Below are 25,462 nucleotides of genomic sequence, written 5' to 3'. Positions count from 1 at the left end.
TTTCAGCCGGATCGGATGAAATTTGCTTCTCTTAGAGGCCTCGCAAGCCAAATTTTGGGGTCCGTTTATATGGGGGCTATACGTAAAAGTGGACCGATATGGCCCATTTGCAATACCATCCGACCTACATCAATAACAACTACTTGTGCCAAGTTTCAAGTCGATATCTTGTTTCGTTCGGAAGTTAGCGTGATTTCAACAGACGGACGGACGGACGGACGGACATGCTCAGATCGACTCAGAATTTCACCACGACCCAGAATATATATACTTTATGGGGTCTTAGAGCAATATTTCGATGTGTTACAAACGGAATGACAAAGTTAATATACCCCCCATCCTATGGTGGTGGGTATAAAAAAAAAAAAACTATATTTAATTCCAATAACCATACCCCTCCCTCCTAGTTAAACTCTTCATTAAGGTATGCCTTATAAAAATCGATCAATGAAATAGCAGTAACAACATCGAGTCCTTCATTTGCCATTTCCATTTACTGATATTTGAGTAACCACGGAAAATTTTAAATTTCTATCTATCTTTATACAATCCTTTTCAAATCCGCTCTCATAGCCTTGGACAAAGTAATAAAACACCTCTATTTACTCATATCCCAGCAAGATAGAACAAATCCCCTATTTACTTAGAGTATAGCTGGAAAAATACAAATGCTGGTTGTAATTTAACTCTCAGTAGCACATGACCCAAAGCATATCCTCTAGTACACTCACTCAACTTAAAAACTTTCCACTTTTGAAGAGACCGCGTTTCGTAGAGCCGTAATTTGAGAGCCTCCATATTTATTATAATGAACAATTGTCAGTGGAAAGAAGAGAGCATGAATGTTACTGTGTGTGGGTGGGTGTGTGTGTGTGTGAAGAGGTTGCCACCAGTATCTGAGACATAATCAACATTGAGGCATTTACTGACAATGGCAGAGGTAGAACAAAGTCGGCATAAATCATAAAGAAAACAAAAGCAACAGCTGCAGCCGCAGCAACATCATTACTATCGCCGTTGTCTGCGGCGACAATAACAACAGCAGCATCAGCATTGAATTATCCTTACCATAACCAATGACAATATTTACTCTGTGTGATTCGTATGAAAGAACAAGCAACCCCTATTTTGGAATTTACACTTTTATATCCTGTTGCATGGTTCGCAAGAATGGTGTTTGGAAGGCTGACTTATTTGTTAGAGTTCTGTGTCCTTGTGTTTACTTAGTTTGCCTTTATATAGAGGAGATGCGAAAGGAGGCAAGGAGCACGATTAATTCAAGATAGTAGTATAAATATAACGTTTATTTTCCATAAAAATTCACTAAAGCATCAACATATTGCCAGAATATGTAGTAATGGTTGTCTGTCTGTATGGCCGTCCGTATTAAATTTTTGTTTTTTTTTCTTTTTATGTAGGTTAGTTTGTTTGCCGTTACTTGGGCTCCTCTGATTTTACTTCGATTTAGGGATGCCATTTCATTTTAAATGGGATTTTTCGGTTTCTGTTTTTTTAGAAATATTGTTTTAGAAATATTAGAATAAAAATTCATTAAACTAAAAATTTATTTAAATACAATTAATTAACAATAAAAAATGTACTTGATTACAAAATTTACTGAGTTCTTCTCACTTTGAATTAATGTTTAAATTCAATTGATTTTAAAATTTTAGTGATTTTTTTTAAAGAACTCAACTAGATTTTAAATTGAGTCATTTATTTATAGTATTTTTATTTATAATTATTTTACCTTATGATGAAATAATTTTCTAGTAATTTTAGAGGAGCTTATAACTAATTGTTTCCGACAAAATCTTTCAATTCTATTTCCAATGTAAAAAATAAAGTTGGCAGAATTCTACCAAAAATGGTAGATTTTTACTATTTGGTAGATTGATAGATATTCCCCTCCAACTGTGGTAATAAAATGTTCTATAGAAATAAAATTTTGACAAAATTTTCTATAGAAATTACATTTTGACAAAATTTTCTATAGAAATAAAATGTTGACAAAATTTTCTATAGAAATAACATTTTGACAAAATTTTCTATAGACATAAAACTTTGACAAAATGTTCCATAGAAATAAAATTTTGCCAAATAAAAAATATTTTTTTTTCTATTCTAATTATGAAAAAAAGGTTACTATAAAACTTAAATTTTGACAAAATTTTCTATAGAAATAAAATTTTTTCAAAATTTTCTATAGAAATAAAATTTTGACAAAAGTTTTTATAGGAATAAAATTTTGACAAAATGTTCTATAGTAATAACATTTTGACAAATTTTCTATAGAAGTAAACAAAATTTTCTGTAGAAATATTATTTTTACAAAAAAGTTTCTATACAAATTTTGACAAAATTTTCTATAGAAATAAAATTTTGACGAAATTTTCTATAGAAATAAAATTTTGCAGCAAAACTATCAACCAATTATCAGAATAAATTCAGGCAGTTTATTAAACCCAACAAAAACCACACTTGAACCCTCCGAAAAAAGGTTTTACATTGATAGCCGGCTTATGCCGAAATAAATTCGAAACAAACATATCTCTTTTCCTATGCCACTGTCAAATCATCGATTTGAATTCACATGGCTGGGTTTATTTTGAGCGTGCCTCCTCTTCTTTTTCCATTTGTTTTGTTTTGTTATTGTTGGTTTTGTTTATTTCTATAGAACATATGTTAGAGATATGTTTGTTTCGAATTTATTTCGGCATAAGCCGGCTATCAATGTAAAACCTTTTTTCGGAGGGTTCAAGTGTGGTTTTTGTTGGGTTTAATAAACTTCCTGAATTTATTCTGATAATTGGTTGATAGTTTTGCTGCAAGTAGAGGATGCTGATGAGGAATGTGGTAATTCCGAAACGTGCGTCCATCCAACCATCTTGCAGTCTATAGGGCTTTGCCCAAATAAATTTGACAAACATTCTTTTCCTCTTTTGGTTAAGCTACACTTGTAGCTTAGTCAATGTATGGTTTTAAGCTGCAATAAAAAACAACAACAAAGCTTAAAGAACAAAACCAACAATAACAAAACAAAATAAAATTTTGACAAAATTTTCTATAGAAATAAAATTTTTTCAAAATTTTCTATAGAAATAAAATTTTGACGAAATTTTCTATAGAAATAAAATGTTGAAAAAAATTTTCTATAGGAATAAAATTTTAACAAAATTTTCTATAGAAATAAAATTTTTGACAAAATTTCTGTAGAAATAAAATTTTGACAAAAGTTTCTATAAAAATTAAATTTTGACAAAATTTTCTATAGAAATAACATTTTGACAAAATTTTCTATAGAAATAAAATGTTGACAAAATTTTCTATAGAAATAAAATTTTGACAAAATTTTCTGTAGAAATAAATTTTTGACAAAATGTTCTATAGAAATAAAATTTTGACAAAACTTTCTGTAGAAATAAAATTTTGACAAAATTTTCTATAGAAATAAAATTTTGACAAAATTTTCTATAAAAATAAGATTTTGACAAAATTTTCTATAGAAATAAAATTTCGACAAAATTTTCTATAGAAATAAAATTTCGACAAAATGTTCTATAGAAATAACATTTTGACAAAATTTTCTATAGAAATACAATTTTGACAAAATTTTCTATAGAGTTAAAACTTTGACAAAATGTTTTATAGAAATAAAATTTTGACAAAATTTTCTTTAGAAATACAATTTTGACAAAATTTTCTATTGACATAAAACTTTGACAAAACGTTCTATAGAAATAAAATTTTGCAAATAAAAAAACTTTTTCTTCTATTCTAATTATGAACCTGCTGGACCCAATTAAGAAAGTTAGTTGGAACAAAATAGGGGTCACTTAAAACATTGGTGGCATGGCATACCTAACTTCGTGACCCTCTTACCTGTCATTATATAGATAATGATTTTTAATAAATATTTGTGTATGCATATCAGGGAATGTCTGTTGCTGCATATCAGTGTGTTTGTGCTCTTTGAATTCCCTCACCTTAAACTCACATCACTCTCACATTATACTCTCGCTCTCTCTCACCCTTACTCTATCGTTTTTATGTTGTTATTTTTGTGGGTGTTGTTATTTGTACTTTCTGCCAGCAATGGGGCCTCACTAGCCAAGAGCAACATTCACAAGGATATGAATTATGTAAAATAATTGTAAGACCTTGTGTATGAGCTTTTTTTCCTATTTCAAAAGCATACTCAGTGGTTTAGAGACAGTTCAACATGGTAGTAATATAATTTGCAATTACTTAATTTTATATCTATTCCTATGACTTTGTTTTTTGCTTCTTTGGGTTGTATAATGATATCTTTTTAAGAATACCCCAAAGAGTGATGAGGAGAAATAACAACAACAACAACAAAAAGTTATAGCATTAAACAATTTTCAAGCCAAGAATACATAAAATAAATTCCAATTAAAATGAATCAAAAAATTTTTGTTAGCACTTAAATATGTATGAGAAATTATTGAGGTCGATAAAAACGGCGTTGGCTTCAGATGAAAAACTAATTCATTATAATTTGCAAAACGAATGGAAAAGTTGAAAGGATTGTAAGGTAGATACTATTAAGGCACAATTATATGATAGCAAATGCTGTGAAAGAAATTGAGAATGGTGTAACGAACCGATATCAATTTAGATCCTTGATTTTTTGTACCTCGGGAGATTTAATTATAAAGCGTTACCAAGAGCAAAATCGAAAGCGTGGACGAGATGTGAGCACACAAAGTGATTTGCGAGAAATATATCTAAATCTTAACCGATTCAATCAAATTTGGCACGTGTAGCAACAAAGCTAATTCTACTCCCTGTGAAAAATTTCAAGTAAATCGGAGTAAAAGATTAGCCACAGTGGTCATACGAGTGTAAATCGGGCGAAAGATATATATGGGAGCTATATCTAAATCAGAACCGATTAGCACACTTGATTATAGTACCAATTTCTCTTCTATGAAAAATTTCAAGCAAATCAGTATAAAAATCTGACGTCTGGGCATATATAAGTCCATATCGGACGAAAGATATATATGGGAGTTATATCTAAATTTGACGCGATTTCAATAAAAGTTGGCACACTTGACGTTACTACTTGAGTTCTGACCAATCTAAGGTGTATGTTTTAAGCTGACCTCACTCAAGAAATAGTGAACCACCAGAAAGATAATTTCGTAGTTTGAAGGAAACAATTGGAGTAAAAAATTGCAAAAATATCTTCAGTGCCATACGAAGTTCAAGATGGAACATACGAAGTTCAAGATGAACAATTTTCTGGGAGATACGAATTTAGTAAATCGTTATGCTTCATTTGTGTATAATTTTACCCTTGTTTTATTTGATTTAACTAACGTACGCAAAAATTATTAAAGTCAAGGAAAATTTCTCAAACCCTTATAAATTCATGAACTAAAATAGAATTAAATTGGTTTTTGTGACATATAGAATTTATTTTTTTTTTTTCAACTCCAACACGAATTACCTTTTGTTCTGAATGTATTATATGTGAATATATCAGAATGCATTTGTAAGCTTGTAAACAATAAAATGATCTGTCATTGCAATTAATCTATTTTGGCTTCAAGGCACTACTCTATACCAAATTTTATAAACTACACAATCAAAACCTGAACTACCTCGAATATATTTAAGGTCCTGGAACGTACGCAAAAGGGTGCCTGGTGAAGTGAAGGACTCCATATTTTTCGCTAAGCAAATTGCCATGCATATCAAAGTTTCAATACCTTGGCTATGTAGTGGTGTAGCGTGTAAAAATCAAAACAAAAAATGTAAAAGGCCATTGTGTTTTTTCAATTTGTTCTGCGGTGTTGTCCTGCAAAGAAAACTTTTTCCATTTTTACGTCTCTGTCATAATCAAAAAAAGGTGAACAAATATAAAACCATTTGTATGTTTCTGACAGGTATTTTCAGTTTTTGTTTTTTTCTCGTTTCTCTTAAAGGGGATTTGTTTGCCTCACATTTGTTTTTCACCCAGTTTCACATACAATATTCAAACTTTAACCTAATCTCCCTTGATATTAATTAACAGGAGAATATTAAAACAACTAAAATGACAAGAGGTTAAGCTTGAAATCTCTTTTTAGGTATTTTAATACACATTAACCTTTTGTTATTTAAGGAAATGAGTTTTTGATTAAATTTCATTGCAGGATGATAGATTGAGAGCAACAAAAAACGTAAAAAAGAAAATCTTGAATTTCATGTTTCAACACAGCCTACTACTTACTGGAACAATTTTCTCCCCTTTCATCATTTCTCTTACTCTCTTACCTACTCACTCTTCCCCTCTCTTTCTCTTACGCTTCTCTTTTTTTTCAGGCCTTATGATTTGGGTTAATACCATTGACTGGATGACTGCCGGGTTTTTATTGAATACTTGGATGGCTGTCATGTATAGAATTCTTTTCACGTTAAAGTCGAGGGAAGAGGCCAAAGAGGATATTTCATCCTCTGCTGCTGCTACGCAATGAAAGCATTTTCATCCAATTTGTTCGACTTAACCTAAGGCTAACATTGAGCAAATATTCGATAAAGGCAACAATAATAGAATGTTAACTTCTATTTAAGAGGAAACTTCAAACATGAAAATTAAATTAAGAATAATTTTTTGAAAAACTTTCAAGGCTTGCAATAAGGAATTTGCTCCTATAACTGGTGTAATAGTAATATTTGGAGTAAAATATCTGAAGTGAGTGTGGTGTTTTTATTTTCTAAAGTAAATAATGTTTGCAAATAAAATTCGGATAAAGTTTTCTAAACAGAAAAAAATTCACCAACATATTTTCAATTCAATTCATTAAAGTTAATAACGTACCAATTTAAAAAATTAACATACACAATAAATTGTTTAAATAAATAATAAAATTAATTTAGAAAATGATTGAAAGCTTTTAAGATTTTAAAAAATTGACGGTAAATGATTTTATACCAAATAACACCTTAATTAACACTTTAAATATTTTAAATTAAGAATAAATTGTAAAACAAAAAGAAATAAAAAATTAAATAAAGGTGTTATTGAAATTTGTTCAACAAACTTTTACTAAAATCTAAAAACAATCCATCTACAATTAAATGTTACCATATGAAATCTTATAACATTATAAGACAATTGTAAAATAAAAAGACGGTAAAATCAGTTATAATATTAATTTAGTTTTGTGATCAAAATCAATTAAATTTTTAATTGAATGAATTAAATGAAGAAATTAAAAAGATGGTAACAAACCAGAAAAATTGCCAAAAAGGAGAATTACTAAGGAGGAGGAACCAAGGGGTTCCTCCCTTGTACGAAAGTGGCCAATTACCGAATTTTGTTTTCTCCCATGAGGAACGATTCCAAAATGACCAGTTTGTGGACAAGCAAAAATGCAGTTAGCTGATAACACTAGTTTACACTGAAAATGTACACTTGATGAGAGTCGACTTTTCGTATGTATTTTGATCTGCTGAATTCGAAAAAAAAATGTTAAAGAATTTTTTATGGAACAGTTTTTGAGATATCCCGTTATTTTTTTTTCTTTTTTCACTAAACAAATAATATCTCGAGATAGAAATGTCCGATTATATCGTTGTTGGTACCTTTCCGCCAGAAAAGGAATTCAGCAGATCAAATACATAAGAAAAGTTGCCTCTCATCAAGTGTACATGATTTTTTTTTTTTTGGAAAGTAGTGTAATTTGCACTTTCGATTGGCCACCAGAACTCAAGTGCCGCCGATGGTAATGATATAGGTCGGTAATGATACAGCCGATGGTCGCACCCCCCCCCCTCGTATTCATCGACCGTGCGGTCGAAAATTCCCATAAGATTAAACTTGGACGAAATTTCCTATAGAAATTAAATTTTGGAAAAATTTTCTATAAAATGAAATTTGGAAAAAAATCCTATAGAAATTAAATTTGGACAAAATTTCTTAAAAAAAAAAAAATATGGACAAAATTTCCTATAGAAATTAAATTTTGATAAAAAATGTAAATTGCTAACAAAATTAAATGTTGACAAAATTTCCTATAGAAATGATTTTTTTGACAAAGTTCCCACCGAAATAAAATTTTGATAAAAATGTCCAATAAAAATATTCACAAAATTTTCTATAGAAATGAAATTTTGATAAAATTTCCTATAGAAATGAAATTGTAACCAGATTCACAATAGAAATTAAAGTTTGGCCAAATTTCCTATAGAAATGAAATCGTAACCAAATTTCTAATAGAAATGAAATGTTGACCAAATTTCCTATTGAAATTAAATTATAACAAAATTTCCCATAGAAATGAAATTTTAACAAAATTTCCTATAAAAATGAAATTTTGACAGAATTCCCTATAGAAATGAAATTTTGACAAAAAATTTCGTAACAAAATGAAATGTTTACAAAATTTCCTATAGAAATCAAATTTTGACAAAAAATTGCTATAGAAATAAAATTTTGACAACATTTTCTATAGAAATGAAACTTTAACAAGATTTCCTATAGAAATGAAATTTTGACAAATGCACTTTTGATATCTAAGGAAATGAAATTTTAAAAAAAATTTTCTATAAAAATGAAATTTTGAAAAAAAAATCCAATAGAAATTAAATTTTGACAAAATTTCCTATAGAAATGAAATTTTGAGCAAATTTCCAATAGAAATGAAATTTTAAAAAATATCCTATAAAAATTGAATTTTGACAAAATTTTTTATTGAAATGAAATTTTAAAAATTTCCTATAGAAATGGAATTTTGACAAAATTTTTTATTGAAATCAAATTTTAAAAAATTTCCTATAGAAATGGAATTTTGACAACATTTTTCTTAGGCAAATAAAATTTTGATATTTTTTACTGAAATAAATTTTTTAAACAATTTTTCTGTAGCAAATAAAAATTTTATAATACTTTGCAAATAAATGAAATTAAAAAAAAAAATAATTATTTTACTTTTCGAGACTCGAAAAAGAGCAAAATAAAGGGAGTAAAAGCATTTATAAAAATTGATTAAATATGTATTATCTCTTGAAATTTAATCGGCTTTTTACTTTAGCCATATGTATTAAAAAACTTTCACCGTATATTTTATGCGTATTTGTGTGTATATCTGTGTATGTATCCCTAATTATCTTTAGCATATCAATAGTCCCACATCATAGAGGACACATATTCTTTGCGTATAATTAATATAAATTATTAAACTTCATTGGTCATCATACGCCACCTGGGAATACATTTAAAGACTAATTAAATCACAAAGTGTAGCAGTATTTTAATTTAATTTTATACTTTAACAGTAAATTAAGTTAAGCTATATCATTCCGGATTGCCGTCTATCTAACTATTAGTGTTTCGCATAATAGTGATAGCAATTTCCGTGGGATATTCTTGATATAATGTACGTTTTTTTTTTGTAAGAGGAGATAAAAATGGCCTCACTGTCTTCATTTAAAACAATTTTCACTTGTTTTCATTTCAAATCTCGTTTAATACATATATACAAAATTTGAGAAAACTTGCCACAAAGAACAGCATAAAATAAATCATTATAAAGTCTTCATTCTTGGTCATAGCCTCTTTCAGCTGCTTCATACAACAAATGTTGCTAATAATCATAATAGTCCCAATAATTTTTTATTTTTCTTTTCCTTCGCTGATATGGAGATATACTTGAATCTCCTATCATAAAGAAAATTAAAATTTTTTGAAATATCGTCAATGATTATATGAAAATCTCTGTAGATTAATTAATACCCATCCAAAATATGATGTTGGGGAAAATATGTATATTATGAAAACCAAAAGATTAATGAGTGATAATTTAACAACATGAAATCTAAATGAAATTGTCAACGGGCCCCGAGGATAAATGAAAATTTATTTAGAAACTTTATATCTTGCAAAATTTTTCTATAGAAATAAAATTTTGACAAAATTTTCTATAGAAATAAAATTGTGACAACATTTTCTATAGAAATAAAATTTTGACAACATTTTCTATAGAAATAAAATGTTGACAAAATTTCCTTTAGAAATACAACTTTGACAAAATTTCCTATTGAAATAAAATTTTGACAAATTTTTCTATAGAAATAAAATTTTGACAAAATTTTCTTTGTAAATAAAATTTTGACAACACTTTCTATAGAAATAAAATGTTGACAACAATTTCTATAAAAATAAAATGTTGACAAAATTTTCTATGGAAATAAAATGTTGGCAAAATTTTCTTTAGAAATAAAATTTTTACAAAATTTACAACTTTTTCTATAGAAATAAAATTTTGACAAAATTTTCTTTGGAAATAAAATTTTGACAATACTTTCTATCGAAATAAAATTTTGACAACATTTTCTTTGGAAATAAAATTTTGACAACACTTTCTATAGAAATAAAATTTTGACAACATTTTCTCTAGGAATCAAATGTTGACAAGATTTTCTATAGAAATGAAATTTTGACAAAATTTTCTATAGAAGTAAAATGTTGTCAAAATTTTGTATAGAAATAAAATCTTGACAACTTTTTCTATAGAATTAAACTGTTGACAAAATTTTGTATGGAAATAAAATTTTGACAAAATTTTCTATAAAAATAAAATATTGACAAAATTTTCGATTGAAATAAAATTTTGTATAGAAATAAAATATTGACAAAATTTGCTATAGAAATAAAATGTTGACAAAATTTTCTATAGAAATAAAATGTGTCAAATAAATTTGACAAACATTCTTTTCCTCTGTTGGTTAAGCTACTCCTGTAGTTTAGTCAACGCAATGGTTTTAAACAAATAACATTTTGACAAAATGTTTCTATAGAAATAAACTTATGACAAATTTGAAATTGAAAATTTGACACAATTTTCTATAGAAATAAAATTTTGACAAAATTTTCTTTAGTAATACAATTTTGACAACATTTTCTATAGAAATAAAATTATGACAAACATTTCTTTAGAAATAAAATTTGACTATATTTTCTATTGAAAAAAAAAAAATTTTTGACAAAATTTTCTTTAGAAATAAAACGTTGACAAAAGTTTCTTTAGAAATAAAATTTTGACAAGATTTTCTATAGAAATCAAATTTTGACAAAATTTTCTATAGAAATAAAATGTTGTCAAAATTTTTTATAGAAATAAAATCTTGACAAAATTGTGTATAGAAATAAACTGTGTCACATATATTTGACAAACATTCTTTTCCTCTGTTGGTTAAGCTACTCTTGTAGTTTAGTCAACGCAATGGTTTTAAACAAATAACATCTTGACAAAATGTTTCTATAAACTGTTGACAAAATTTTGTATGGAAATACAATTTTGACAACATTTTCTATAGAAATAAAATGTTGACAAATTTTTCGATATATATGAAATTTTGACAAAATTTCCTATAGATATAAAATTTTGACACAATTTTCTATAGAAATAAAAATTTGACAAATGTATCTACAGAAATACAACTTTGACAAAATTTCCTATTGAAATAAAATTTTGACAATTTTTTCTATAGAAATAAAATTTTGACAAAATTTTATATTGAAATAAAATTTTGACAAAATTTTCTTTAGAAATAAAATTTTGACAACATTTTCTTAGAAATAAAATTTTGACAACATTTTCTATAGAAATTCACAATATTTTCTATAGAAATAAAATTTTGACAAATTTTTTTTTAGAAATAAAATTTTGACAATAGTTTCTTTAGAAATAAAATTTTGACAAGATTTTCTATAGAAATAAAATGATGTCAAAATTTTGTATAGAAATAAAATTTTGACAAAAGTTTCTTTAGAAATAAACTGTTGACAAAATTTTGTATGGAAATAAAATTTTGACAAAATTTTCTATAAAAATAAAATGTTGAAAACTTTCTATTGAAATAAAATTTTGTCAAAATTTTGTATAGAAATAAACTGTGTCAAATAAATTTGACAAACATTCTTTTCCTCTGTTGGTTAAGCTACTCTTGTAGTTTAATCAACGCAATGGTTTTAAACAAATAACATTTTGAAAAAATGTTTCTATAGAAATAAACTTATGAGAAATTTGAAAATTCGAAATTGAAAACTGGACAAAATTTTCTTTAGAAATAAAATTTTCTTTAGAAATAAAATTTTCTATAGAAATAAAATTTTGACAAAATTTTCTATAGAAGTAAAACTTAACAAAATTTTCTATAGAAATAAAATGTTGATAACATTTTCTATAGAAATAAAATTTTGACAAAAATTTCTGAAGAAACAAAATCTTGATAAACATTTTCATAAAAATAAAAATTTGACAAAATTTTCTATAGAAATAAACATTTTACAAAATTTTCTAAAGAAATAAAATTTTGTATAAAAATAAAATTGTTACAAACTTTTCTATAGAAATAAAATTTTGACACAATTTTCTATAGAAAAATGTTATTGACAACATTTTGCATAAAAATAAAATTTTTACACAATTTTCTATAGAAATAAAATTTTAAAATATTATGACAAATTTTTCTATAGAACTAAAATGTTTACAAAATTTTGTATAGAAATAAAATTTTGACAAAATTTTCTTAGAAATAAAATGTTTACAAAATGTTCTATAGAAAAAAAAATGTTGACAAAATTTTGTATAGAAATAAAATTTTGACAAAATTTTCTTAGAAATAAAATTTTTAATAAAAATAAAATTGTTACTAAATTTTCTATAGAAATAAAATATGACACAATTTTCTATAGAAAAATTTTGCCAAAATTTTTACAAAATTTTCTCTAGATATAAAATTTCGACACAATTTTCTATAGAAATATCGGTTTTTTATTATTTTGGCTTTTCTGCGTTCAAAAATTAAATTACCATTTATTTACCTCTTGATTTATTGATTTAAACTTACCTGCAAATAAAAGAAAGAAAATAACTTAGAAATTTTGTGATACTTGTACTCAAAGTTTACATAACACAGTTCATTGGAAATCCATCCCAAACATTTATCAGTTCCATTATCCCTTTTAAATTCCATTTGCCCTTTTCTCCGGCATCGACTAACAATTTGAAAGTTTAAACAATTGATTTTTTCCCTGATTTATTATACGAATAACGATGGAGGAAATGCAAGTAATACAGCAAACATTTAATATCGACCTTTTTTCTAGTTTAAATGCTCAAACATTGTAATAAAATGGTAAGGAAAACTAAAAAGAAAAGAAAACTTCCAGCAAAAAGTCACCACTTAAGTAATGGAGTGCAGTGCACACAGACCAATAAGTTAGTCTCTAGGTGCAAATTAGTTATATAACATAGCTGGTTTTCTCATCCTTTGCTAGAGTCACTGAGACTCATCCCATGGCCAACCTACCATCTCACGTTTTTTGCCAACCCCTTTAGTTAACTTCCGGCAACAAGAGCTAACTCGGTTGGAATCATAAGTCAAATGCTTTGTGTGGTCTACTTATAGAGACCAATATGCGGCATGTCGTCGTCCTCGTTATCTCGGTTATAGAAATTTAACCATAGAACCAAAGTATGGCAAGAAACCATGCAAGGCGAGTACGACGAGAGCGTGCTAAATAAATTTCTATTAAAAATGCACTTTTTCTATTCGCCAGAAAAGTTTAAAGTATACTTAGAAACGTGGTTGTCTCTGCACTAAAACATAAAACAAGACCCAGAGAAGGAGCATTCTAATATTTTATCAAGTTATCTATAGAAAATTTGACAAAAAAATCTATAGAAATAATATAATTATAAAGTAAATAAAATTTTGCAAAAACAAATTTCTACAGGAAAAAACATTGCAAAATTTTCTATAGAAATAACATTTTGAAAAAAAATTCTATAGAAAAAGTTTTGAAAAAAAATTCTATAGAAATAAAATTTTGAAAAAATTTTCTATAGAAATAAAATTTTGACAAATTTTTCTATAGAAATAAAATTTTGAGAAAATTTTCTATATAGAAATAAAATTTTGATCAACTTTTCTATAGAAATAAAATTTTGCCAACATTTTCTATAGAAATAAAATTTTGACAAAATTTTGTATAGAAATAAAATTTTGCCAAAATTTTCTATAGAAATAAAATATTGACCAAATTTTCTATAGAAATAAAATTTTGACGAAATTTTCAATAGAAGTAACATTTTTACGAAATAAAATTTTGGAAAACTTTGCTATAAAAGCCACCGTGATGCAATGGTTAGCATGCCCGCCTTGCATACACAAGGTCGTGGGTTCGATTCCTTCTTCGACCGAACACCAAAAAATTTTTCAGCGTTGGATTATCCCACCTCAGTAATGCTGGTGACATATCTGAGGGTTTCAAAGCTTATCTAACATGGAATCAGGCAGCACTCAGTGATAAGAGAAAAGTTCATCAATGTGGTATCACAATGTATTGAACAGTCTAAGTGAGCCTGATACATCGGGCTGCCACCTAAACTAACCTTGCTATAAAAAATAACATTTTGATAAACTTTTCGATAGAAAGAAAATTTTGACAAAATTTCTTATAGCAAATAAAATTTTGACAACAATTTTATATAGAAAAAAAGTTTGAAAAAATTTTATATAGAAATAAAATTTTGATAAACTTTTCCATAGAGCGCAAATTTTGACAATTTGGCAAATAAAATTTTAACAAATTTCGTGTAACAAAAAAAATTTTGACAAATTTCTTATAGCGAATAATATTTTGACAAATTTCTTAGAACAAATAAAATTTTGACAAAATTTTCTATAGAAATAAAATTTTGACAAATTTCTTGTAACAAATAAAATTTTGACAAATTTCTTATAGAGAATAAAATTTTGACAAATTTCTTAGAACAAATAAAATTTTGACAAAATTTTCTATAGGAATAAAATCTTGACAAAATTTTTTTGAAATTTTGACAAAATTTTATATAGAAGTAAAATTTTGATAAACTTTTCCATAGAGCGCAAATTTTGACAAAATTTCTTGTAGCAAATAAAATTTTAACAAATTTCTTGTAACAAATAAAATGTTGACAAATTTCTTATAGAGAATAAAATTTTGACAAATTTCTTAGAACAAATAAAATTTTGACAAAATTTTCTATAGAAATAAAATCTTGACAAAATTTTCTATAGAAATAAAATTTTGACAAAATTTTCTATAGAAAGAAAATTTTGACAAAATTTCTTGTAGCAAATAACATTTTGACAAAATTTTTATATAGAAGAAAAATTTTGACAAAATTTTATATAGAAATAAAATTTTGATAGACTTTTCCATAGAGCGCAAATTTTGATAAAATTTCTTGTAGCAAATAAAATTTTAACAAATTTCTTGTAACAAATACAATTTTGACAAATTTCTTATAGCGAATAAAATATTGACAAATTTCTTAGAACAAATAAAATTTTGACAACATTTTCTATAGAAATAAAATTTTGACAAAATTTTCTATAGAAAGAAAATTTTGACAAAATTCCTTGTAGCAAATAACATTTTGACAAATTTCTTCTAACAAATAAAATTTTGACAAAATTTTCTATAGAAATAACATTTTGATTAACTTTGCTATAAAAAAATAAAATTTTGATAAACTTTTTTTGTATAGAAATAAAATTTTGACAAAATTTTCTATAGAAATAAAATTTTGACAAAATTTCTATAGAAATAAATATTTGACAAAATTTTCTATAGAAATGACATTTTGACAACATTTCTATAGAAATAAAATTTTGACAAAATTTCTATAGAAATAAAATTTTGAAAATTTTTTATATATAAAATTTTGCAAAATAAAATTTTGTGTGTCCTAGTGTACCTGTATTTTGTTTTCACTTACACCTATTTGCGTTCTTCAGTTAAAACTCTTCATTTTTTCCTCATAAAGCAATGGTTCATGTACCTGCTGGAATATTTAATTTCCTCTTTTGTCAACTTTTTAATTTGATCAACTGGTTTTTAGTTCTCTAGCAATACCTGGATGTCTCCGGGGAAAAAAAGTAAGAGCAAATATATACTTAAATAGCTTATGATTTTCGAGGTAAATGTCAGTAAATTGGCGTTTTTTTTAACAACACACTATGGAAATTAAAAAAATAATACTGGCAGTAATCTTAAATTCAATTTAGTATACCATGTCAAAATTCGAATATTTGAATTTTCTTTAGCTATAAAATTTAATAAAATACAGCAATATAATTTTTATATTGCTATAATATAATATATTATTATATTATATTTAAATTATCTTTGCTATAACATCTTCAAATTAGCAAAGTAATTAAAACATAAAAAAATTTTTTTTTGATGAACGTTATTATTGTTTTTTACATTTGGGCACACAAAAATGCATCACTTTACAATATAAAATGGATTTTTATTTTGCATACAAACTTCCCATTTGAATAATTATACGCACCACTGGACTTACCACTTTTACCTCGGGTATAATATGTGCCAGTTATAATGGTAATCTCATTACTTTCATAATTACTTTTTACAAAAAAAAAAAAAAATAAAACTAAAAAACGCTTATTACATTCATTTACATTTCAAAGTGAGAAAATACATACAAACATATGTATATCACAACTGTAATTCTTTGTTGTTATACTCCTCTTCATATATTACGTGATTACAGTTGTGTTAGTATTACTGAGTATATGAGAAAGAGAAATTACTGTTATGTTATTCTCCCCCTCACAAAACTGAAAACGTCACTTACTCTAGCACTCGCACAACGGGTGTTGATGCACCCTATGTGCAAATAGAACACAAAGTCATGACATCGTGACAATTGATAATGCAACAACAGAAGCTATAGTCTTCCTCTAGTGGAGGGGAAAAAATAACTACTTGATAGACTACGATAACCAAGGGGGGTCAATCAACATGCAATCGTTGGCCTATTCACAATTATATTAATAGAATTATTAATTGCATTGCTAGAAATATACAATAAAAAAATATTTCTCATTAGGGCAGTAACACAATGGTTAGAGAAGAGAATGAAAATCAGGAAAAGCGAAAGGGGGCATTCTTTGGAAATAAAGTTACTTGATAAAAAAGTGAAATCAGTTCATTATTGTGTCGTTTACTGTTTTTCAATTTTAATACTTTGTAGCTAGTTATCCCTTACCCAATCGTTAATATTTCTTTCATACTTGTAGAAAGGTAAACAGGATAAACGATCCCACAAATATGAATCACATCACGAACGAAATAAGAAATTAAAATAATAATAATTATAATTATAATCGATACAATTTATTTATAATATAGATAGTATGAATACAAAATTCCATAACTAAACTTAGAATAAGAGGATAGCAAAATCAAAAAGGAAAATTGTCTTGCATTTAATTAAAATTAAATTAAATTGGTATCAACAACAAATAACAAACATTGCAGAATATTTAAAGAGAAGTCAATCGTATGAAATAAAAAGCACGTAGATTATGCAACACAACAATTAACATGTTTTTCAACATATTTTCTTTTTAACACTATTCATTTGGGAAACCTATCATAAAGTCGACTCTAGCAAATTTGGAAAAAGTTGAAGAGTGAAAGCCTTAATTAATTAAATTAAAATTATAACATATATTTAATTATATTTCTATAGAATATTATGTCACAATTTAGCATCTATAGAAAATGTTGTCAAAATTTCATTTCTACAGGAAATTTTCTCAACATGGCATTTCTATAGAAAATTTTGTCAAAATTTCATTTCTATAGGAAATTTAGTCAAAATTTCATTTCTATAGGAAATGTTGTCAAAATTTCATTTCTATAGGAAAACTTAATTTTTTTAGAAAATGTTTTTCAAAATTTCATTTCTATAAGAAATTTTGTAAAAATTGTATTTCTATAGAAAATTTTGACAAAATTTCATTTCTATAGGAAATGGTGTCAAAATTTCATTTCTATAGGAAATCTTGTCAAAATTTCACTTATATAGAAATTTTTTGTCAAAATTTCATTTATACAGGAATTTTTGTCAAAATTTCATATCTATAGAATATTTCGTAAAAATTTTATCTCTACAGAAAATTTTGTCAGTTTTTCATTTCTATAGGAAATTTTGTCAAATTTCATTTCTATAGGAAATTTTGTCAAAATATAATTTCTATACGAAGTTTTTTATATATAGGAAATTTTGTCAAAATTTTATTTCTATAGAAAATTTTGTAAAATTTTATTTCTATAAAAAATGTATTTCTTTGGAAAATTTTGCCAAAATTTTAAATCTATAAAATTTTTTTAAAATTTTATTTCTATAGAAAATTTTGTCAAAATTTCATTTCTATAGGAAATTTTGTCAAAATTAAATTTCTATAGGAAATGTTGTCAACATTTCATTTCTATAGGAAAACTTAATTTTTTTAGGAAATGTTTTTCAAAATTTCATTTCTATAAGAAATTTTGTCAAAATTGTATTTCTATAGAAAATTTTGGCAAAATTTCATTTCTATAGGAAATGGTGTCAAAATTTCATTTCTATAGGAATTTTTGTCAAAATTTCATTTCTATACGAAGTTTTTTATATATAGGAAATTTTGTCAAAATTTTATTTCTATAGAAAAATTTGTCAAAATTTTATTTCTATAAAAACATGTATTTCTTTGGAAAATTTTGTCAAAATTTTATTTCTACAGAAAATTTTGTCAAAATTTTAAATCTATAAAAATTTTTTCAAAATTTTATTTCTATAGAAAATTTTGTCAAAATTTCATTTCTATAGGAAATTTTGTCAAAATTAAATTTCTATAGGAAAACTTAATTTTTTTAGGAAATGTTTTTCACAATTTCATTTCTATAAGAAATTTTGTCAAAATTGTATTTCTATAGAAAATTTTGGCAAAATTTCATTTCTATAGGAAATGGTGTCAAAATTTCATTTCTATAGGAATTTTTGTCAAAATTTCATATCTATAGAATATTTCGTAAAAATGTTATCTCTACAGAAAATTTTGTCAACATTTCATTTCTATAGGAAATTTTGTCAAATTTCATTTCTATAGGAAATTTTGTCAAAAAATAATTTCTATACGAAGTTTTTATATATAGGAAATGTTGTCAAAATTTTATTTCTATAGAAAAATTTGTCAAAATTTTATTTCTATAAAAAAATGTATTTCTTTGGAAAATTTTGTCAAAATTTTATTTCTACAGAAAATTTTGTCAAATTTTTAAATCTATAAAATTTTTTCCAAAATTTTATTTCTATAGAAAATTTTGTCAAATATTCATTTCTATAGGAAATTTTGTCAAAATTAAATTTCTATAGGAAATGTTGTCAAAATTTTATTTCTATAGGAAAACTTAATTGTTTTAGGAAATGTTTTTCAAAATTTCCCTTATATAGAAATTTTTTTTCAAAATTTCATATCTATAGGATATTTTGCAAAATTTCATTTATATAGGAATTTTTGTCAAAATTTTATTTCTATAGAATATTTCGTAAAAATTTTATCTCTACAGAAAATTTTGTCAACATTTCATTTCTATAGAAAATTTTGTCAAATTTGATTTCTATAGGAAATTTTGTCAAAAAATAATTTCTATACGAAGCTTTTTATATATAGGAAATTTTGTCAAAATTTTATTTCTATAGAAAATTTTGTCAAAATTTTATTTCTATAAAAAAAATTATTTCGTTGGAAAATGTTGTCAAAATTTTATTTCTACAGAAAATTTTGTCAAAATTTTAAATCTATAAAATTTTTTTCAAAATTTTATTTCTATTGGAAATTTTGTCAAAATTAAATTTCTAGGAAATTTTGTCAAAGGAAATGGTGTCAAAATATCATTTCTATATGAAGTTTTTTATATATAGGAAACTTGTAAAAATTTTATTTCTATGGAAAATTTTATCAAAATTTTATTGGTATAAAAAATTTATTTCTATGGAAACTTTTGTCAAAATTTTATTCCTATAAAAAATTTAGTCAAAATTTTAATTCTATAAATTTTTTTTTCCAAATTTTATTTCTATATTTTGTCAAAATTAAATTTCTTAGAAATTTTGTTAAAATTTCATTTCTATAAGATATTTTATCAAAATTTCATTTCTATTGAAAATTTTGTCAAAATTTTATTTCTATGGAATATTTCGAAAAATTTTATCTCTACAGAAAATTTTGTCAAAATTTCATTTCTGTAGGAAATTTTGTCAAAATGTAATTTCTATACGAAGTTTTTTATATATAGGGAATTTTGTCAAAATTTAATTTCTATAAAAAAAATATTTCTATGGAAAATTTTGTCAAAATTTCATTTCTATAGTAAATTTTGTCAAAATATAATTTCTATACGAAGTTTTTTATGTATAGGAAATTTTATCAAAATTTCATTTTTATAGGAAATTTTGTCAAAATTTCATTTCTATAGGAAATTTTGTCAAAATTTCTTTTCAAAATGTTTTTCTATAGAAAATGTTGTCAAAATTTTATTTCTACAGGAAATTTTGTCAAAATTTAATTTCTATAAGAATTTTTCAAAATCTCATTTCTACAGGAAATTTTGTCAAGATCTTATGTCTATTATATAGGAAATTTTGTCAAAATTTCATTTTTATAGAATATTTCGTAAACATTTTATCTCTACAGAAAATTTTGTCAAAATTTCATTTCTAAACGAAATTTTGTCAAAATTTTATTTCTATAGAAAATTTTGTCAAAATTTCATTTCTAGGAATTTTTATCAAAAATTCATTTCTATAGGAAATTTTGTTAATTATGGTACTTTCAACTCATGGCGCAAAAAAAAAAAGAAATTGAAAACATGATGCATGATTGCACTGCATTAATTTTTTTTTGTTAAATTGCAATTATCTTAAATAACGATGTCAATATAATGATTATTATCTTCATCGAACATTTATCCCAAACGACATAAATCACTGCATAGTTTAAAGATGACACTTAAATGAATATAAATGCAAAAAATGCCAGAGACAATATTGTCTTCAACTCACTCTCAAAACACATATCATTGTTAAAGCATATGTATGTGTGTGTATGAGAGGAATAACAACAACTGATGTATCATAGATCATGATTTATTCTTGAGATTGTGAGTTGTGTGCCTCTCTTATCTTATTCCTATTACCAGCAATGTATTGTAGTTTTACGCTCAGAAAAAATTAACTTAACTAAATTACAAGGTCGGTCTTATAAAAATTTCAAGATGAAGAAAATTTATTATACATGATTGATTTTTTTCACTTGTTAAAAAACACTTAGTATATTGAAAAATTACAAAAATCTCCTTAGCACCATACGAAGCCATTTTTGATACAATATACAAATTTTAGAAAATTCAGAAAATTCAGAACTATTTTGTGGAAAATTCGAATTTAGTAAAATTTTTTGCTTATGTTTGTTTTTTCTTTCTTTTAACTGAAATAAAATAAAAAATTATTATTGTTAAGGCAACTTTCTCATATTAGGGAAAATTTATCTATACATAAAATTATGTCTGCCCCTTTTTTGAGTGTAGGAAAGCAAGTCATGTTAACAATTATGCTTGCAACTAGTATTTATTAGAGGATGGGTGAGCAATAATATCACAAATTCACCACCCTGTCTAACAGACCACAAAATCTTCGGACGTTTCTTTGTCTCTGCTTGGCAATTGTATGTGCTACAAAGGATACATCAGTCGTCAGTGTTTGCTAGTCGTGTTTATCACATATTTCATTGTCACAATAAATCACTGCAGAACACTTTTAAGCCCTTTATTGTTGCTATGGAATGACCGCTAAATATCAACGACAAAACACTTCCTCTCACCCCCGCTGTCCCATATCGCTAACACTCTTCCACATTGAAACAGAAAAACTAAATCTCCATAATCCTGTGAATTTCTATTTGTACAACCAAGTAAGCCAATAAAATAGTATGCGTGTGTGTTAGTATGTATGTGAATGAATTTTAAAGTTTATACATATATTTCAGGGCTTAATTGCATTTGAAGCTAAGTCTAAAATAATGACATAGCAAATCGATTTTGGACGTCTAAGTTTGAAATCAGTATAGATATCATTCCCAAAACAACTGAGTCAAAATTTAACATAACGGTCCTTAAATACCAAAGGACCACAAGTCAAAATAAGCAAATTATACAGGAGAGTTATAATACCCTAAACCACATAGTGCTCAGGGTATATTAACTTTGATCTGCCCAAAAATGTGCCTACCAGAAATATTGATTTTAGACCCATAAAATGTATACCGACCGACTCTAAATAACCTCCTGAGTCGATCTAGCCCATAGTGGTCAGGGTATAATAACTTTGATCTGCCAAAAAATTGCCTACCAGAAATATTGATTTTAGACCCCATAAAATGTATACCGATTGACTCTAAATAACCTCCTGAGTCGATCTAGCCCATAGTGGTCAGGGTATAACAACTTTGAACTGCCAAAAAGGGTGCCTTCCAGAAATATTGATTTTAGACCCCATAAAGTATATACCGATCGACTCTGAATAACCTCCCGAGTCGATCTAGCCCTTGTTGTCCGTCTGTCCATGTTGTTCGCAGGATTTTGATCGCTATTATTATCCGATTTTGGTACAAGGACAAACGCTATTGAATTTGGCAAAAATCGGATCAAATTTAGATATAGCTTCCATATATACGTATCGCCCGATTTCCATATATACGTATCAGATTGCGCTGACAGATCGGCTTCAAATTTGCCACAAAGTAATCTAATTTACCACAAAATTTAATCGAAATCGGTTTAGATTTATATATAGCTCCCATATATATGTAGCCCAAATTTGGCCATAAAACCCTTATTTAGCATTTTGCTAAGCACCGGTCTAAATCAGGGCTGCCAATTTTGCCGATTTATCAGCATTTTGACTATTTTTTACTCAAAAATGGAGAACTCCGATTTTTTCCGATTTTGACAATATTAGCTTCGTTCTTTAGACACATAGTTTAAGCAGTTAAATTTTTTACATTTTGAAGAAATTTTTGAAAATATTAAAATAAACTTGAAATTTTTTGACAAAAAAAATTTCGGAAATAAAACGTGGACTATTTTGGCTTTGCGAGTTTTATCGAAATTCGTACAAATACGAGTAATCATCCACACTCCACAGCAAGCGTAGAAATTTTTAATCAGGTAAACTAAAATTAGATGATACCTGAAAAATAATTTATTGGAAGGAATATTCTGTTCAAAACATGACCTACAATTAAATAACTCAAAATTGATAATGATTTACTCGGAATGTGCAATAGATACTTTTACAAATTATGATGAAATTTTAGTACAGTACAAAAAAAATAAATAACCACATATAGACATATCTAACGGATACATCATAAAAAATCACCTGCCTTGGAAAACACTGGACTTTTTCTTGAGTTTCACAATATTTTATTATACCCACCACCATAGAATGGTGATGGGGTGTAATAAGTTTGTCATTCCGTGGGTAACACATCGAAATATCTATTTCCGACTATATAAAGTTTATATATTCTTGTTCAGGGAGAATTTCTAAGACGATATAAGCATGTCCGTCTGTCTGTCTGCCTGTTGCAATCACGCTACAGCCTTCAACAATGGCGCTATCGTCCTGAAATTTGGCACAGATTCGTTTTTTGTTTGCAGACAGGTCAAGTTCGAAGATGGGCCATATCGGTCTAAGTTTTGATATAGTCCCCATATAAACCGATTTCCCGATTTGGGGTCTTGGGCTTATAAAAACCGTAGTTTTTATCCAATTTGCCTGAAATTAAAAATGTAGAGGTACTTGAGGACCATAAAAAGGTGTGCCGAAAATGGTGCCCATCGGTACATGTTTTGGTATAGCCCCCATATAGACCGATCTCGCGATTTTGCTTCTTGGGCATCTAGAAACTGTATTTTCTATCCGATTTGCCTGAAATTGAAAATCTAGAGGTATTTTAGGATCATAAAGAGGTGTGTAGAAAATGGTCCGTATCGGTCCATGGTTTGGTATAGCCCCTATATAGACCGATCTCCCAATTTTGCTTCTTGGGCGTCTAGAAACTGTATTTTCCATCTGAAATGCCTGAAATTGAAAATATAGAGCTATTTTAGGACCATAAAGAGGTGTGTCGAAAATGAAAATCCGTATCGGCCCATGTTTAGGTATAGTCGCCATATAGACCGATCTCCCGATTTTTATTCTTGGGCTTCTATAAACTGTATTTATTACCCGACCTGAAATTGGAAATCTAGAGGTATTTGAGGAATATTAAGAGGTGATGAGTATTGGTCCATGTGTTGGTATAGCCCCCATATAGACCGATCTCCCGATTTTACTTCTTGGGCTTATAGAAACCGCAGTTTTTATTCAATTTACCTGAAATTGGAAATCTAGAGGTATTATAGTACCACAAATATGTGTGCCAAAAATTGTTAGTATCGGTCCATGTTTTGGTATGGTCCCCATGTAAAACGACCTCCCGATTTGGGGTCTTGGGCTTATAGAAACCGTAGTTTTTATTCAATTTACCTGAAATTGGAAATCTAGAGGTATTGTAGGACCACAAATACGTGTGCCAAAAATTGTGAGTATCGGTCCATATTTTGGTATAGCCCCCATATAGACCGATCTCCCGATTTTACTTCTTGGGCTTATAGAAACCGCAGTTTTTATCAAATTTACCTGAAATTGGAAATCGAGGGGTACTTTAGAAGGAGGTGGTTCCACTTCCCGTCCAAATATTAAAAATTCAGGTACCCCATAACCCCACGGCGTATTCTCTGTAAATCTCAAGTAAATCAGAGAATTTTTGTTTTTTTACTGTACTTTAAACAATGTGGTATAAGGGGGTGGTCCAACTCCGCGACCAAATATCGAAAAATAAAGTAGAGGGTATTTGTCTAGACATCACCCCTAACCTTCCTTGGAAAGTTCACCCAAATCGGAGAACTTTGGCCCAATTTTGAAAAAGTCGTGTCCCCTTCCCCCAATAGATATCGAAAACTGAGGTACTCTATTTTCACCACATGATTACCCTCTACGTTCTTCGAACATTTTTCATGTGAAAAAATATATTTTTTTATAAAAAAAAACAACTGCTATGAATTCAAATTATAAAGTTTTGTAACGTGTGCTGTATGTAAAAAAAGATTTTCCCCCTTTTCCGTTGAAACTTTTCTTGAATTTTCTTTGTTATAAACCACACAAAGCCCGGGACCTTTCCAACGAATGCAAAACGTGGAAATCGATTCGTGCGTTCTGGAGTTAAAGCGTCAGGAAGGAAAACCCGACTTATATTTATTTCATTTATAAATAAAGTTCTGCGAGATTAAATGTTGCCAATTTTCTATACTTAAGCGAGTACAATGGCAGGGAATGGATTAGGAGTGATCCATCTTCGGCAGTTGGTTTTCCTGATTTCTTCGAATACCACCACTCAGAATTGACTGTTGTGCGTTGTTCTAGTGGTACGATTGCGACATTTCGAAAACAAAGGCTATAATTTGCTTCCAAGTGAATTGTTGCATTTTGTTACC

General features: G+C 26.9%; 1 protein-coding gene across 3 annotated transcripts in view; it reads right to left on the bottom strand.

Annotated features, from left to right (window-relative positions):
* LOC142226779 (bridge-like lipid transfer protein family member 3B) overlaps nt 1–25,462 on the bottom strand; it is a 156,952-nt gene that overhangs the window by 95,650 nt on the left and 35,840 nt on the right. The window lies entirely within an intron of this gene.

Source organism: Haematobia irritans, chromosome 2 (genome assembly GCF_050003625.1).
Source record: "Haematobia irritans isolate KBUSLIRL chromosome 2, ASM5000362v1, whole genome shotgun sequence".
NCBI classification, from domain to species: Eukaryota; Metazoa; Arthropoda; class Insecta; order Diptera; family Muscidae; genus Haematobia; species Haematobia irritans.
The sequence above is the reverse complement of the archived record's forward strand: the minus strand, read 5'-3'. Positions and strand labels throughout refer to the sequence as shown.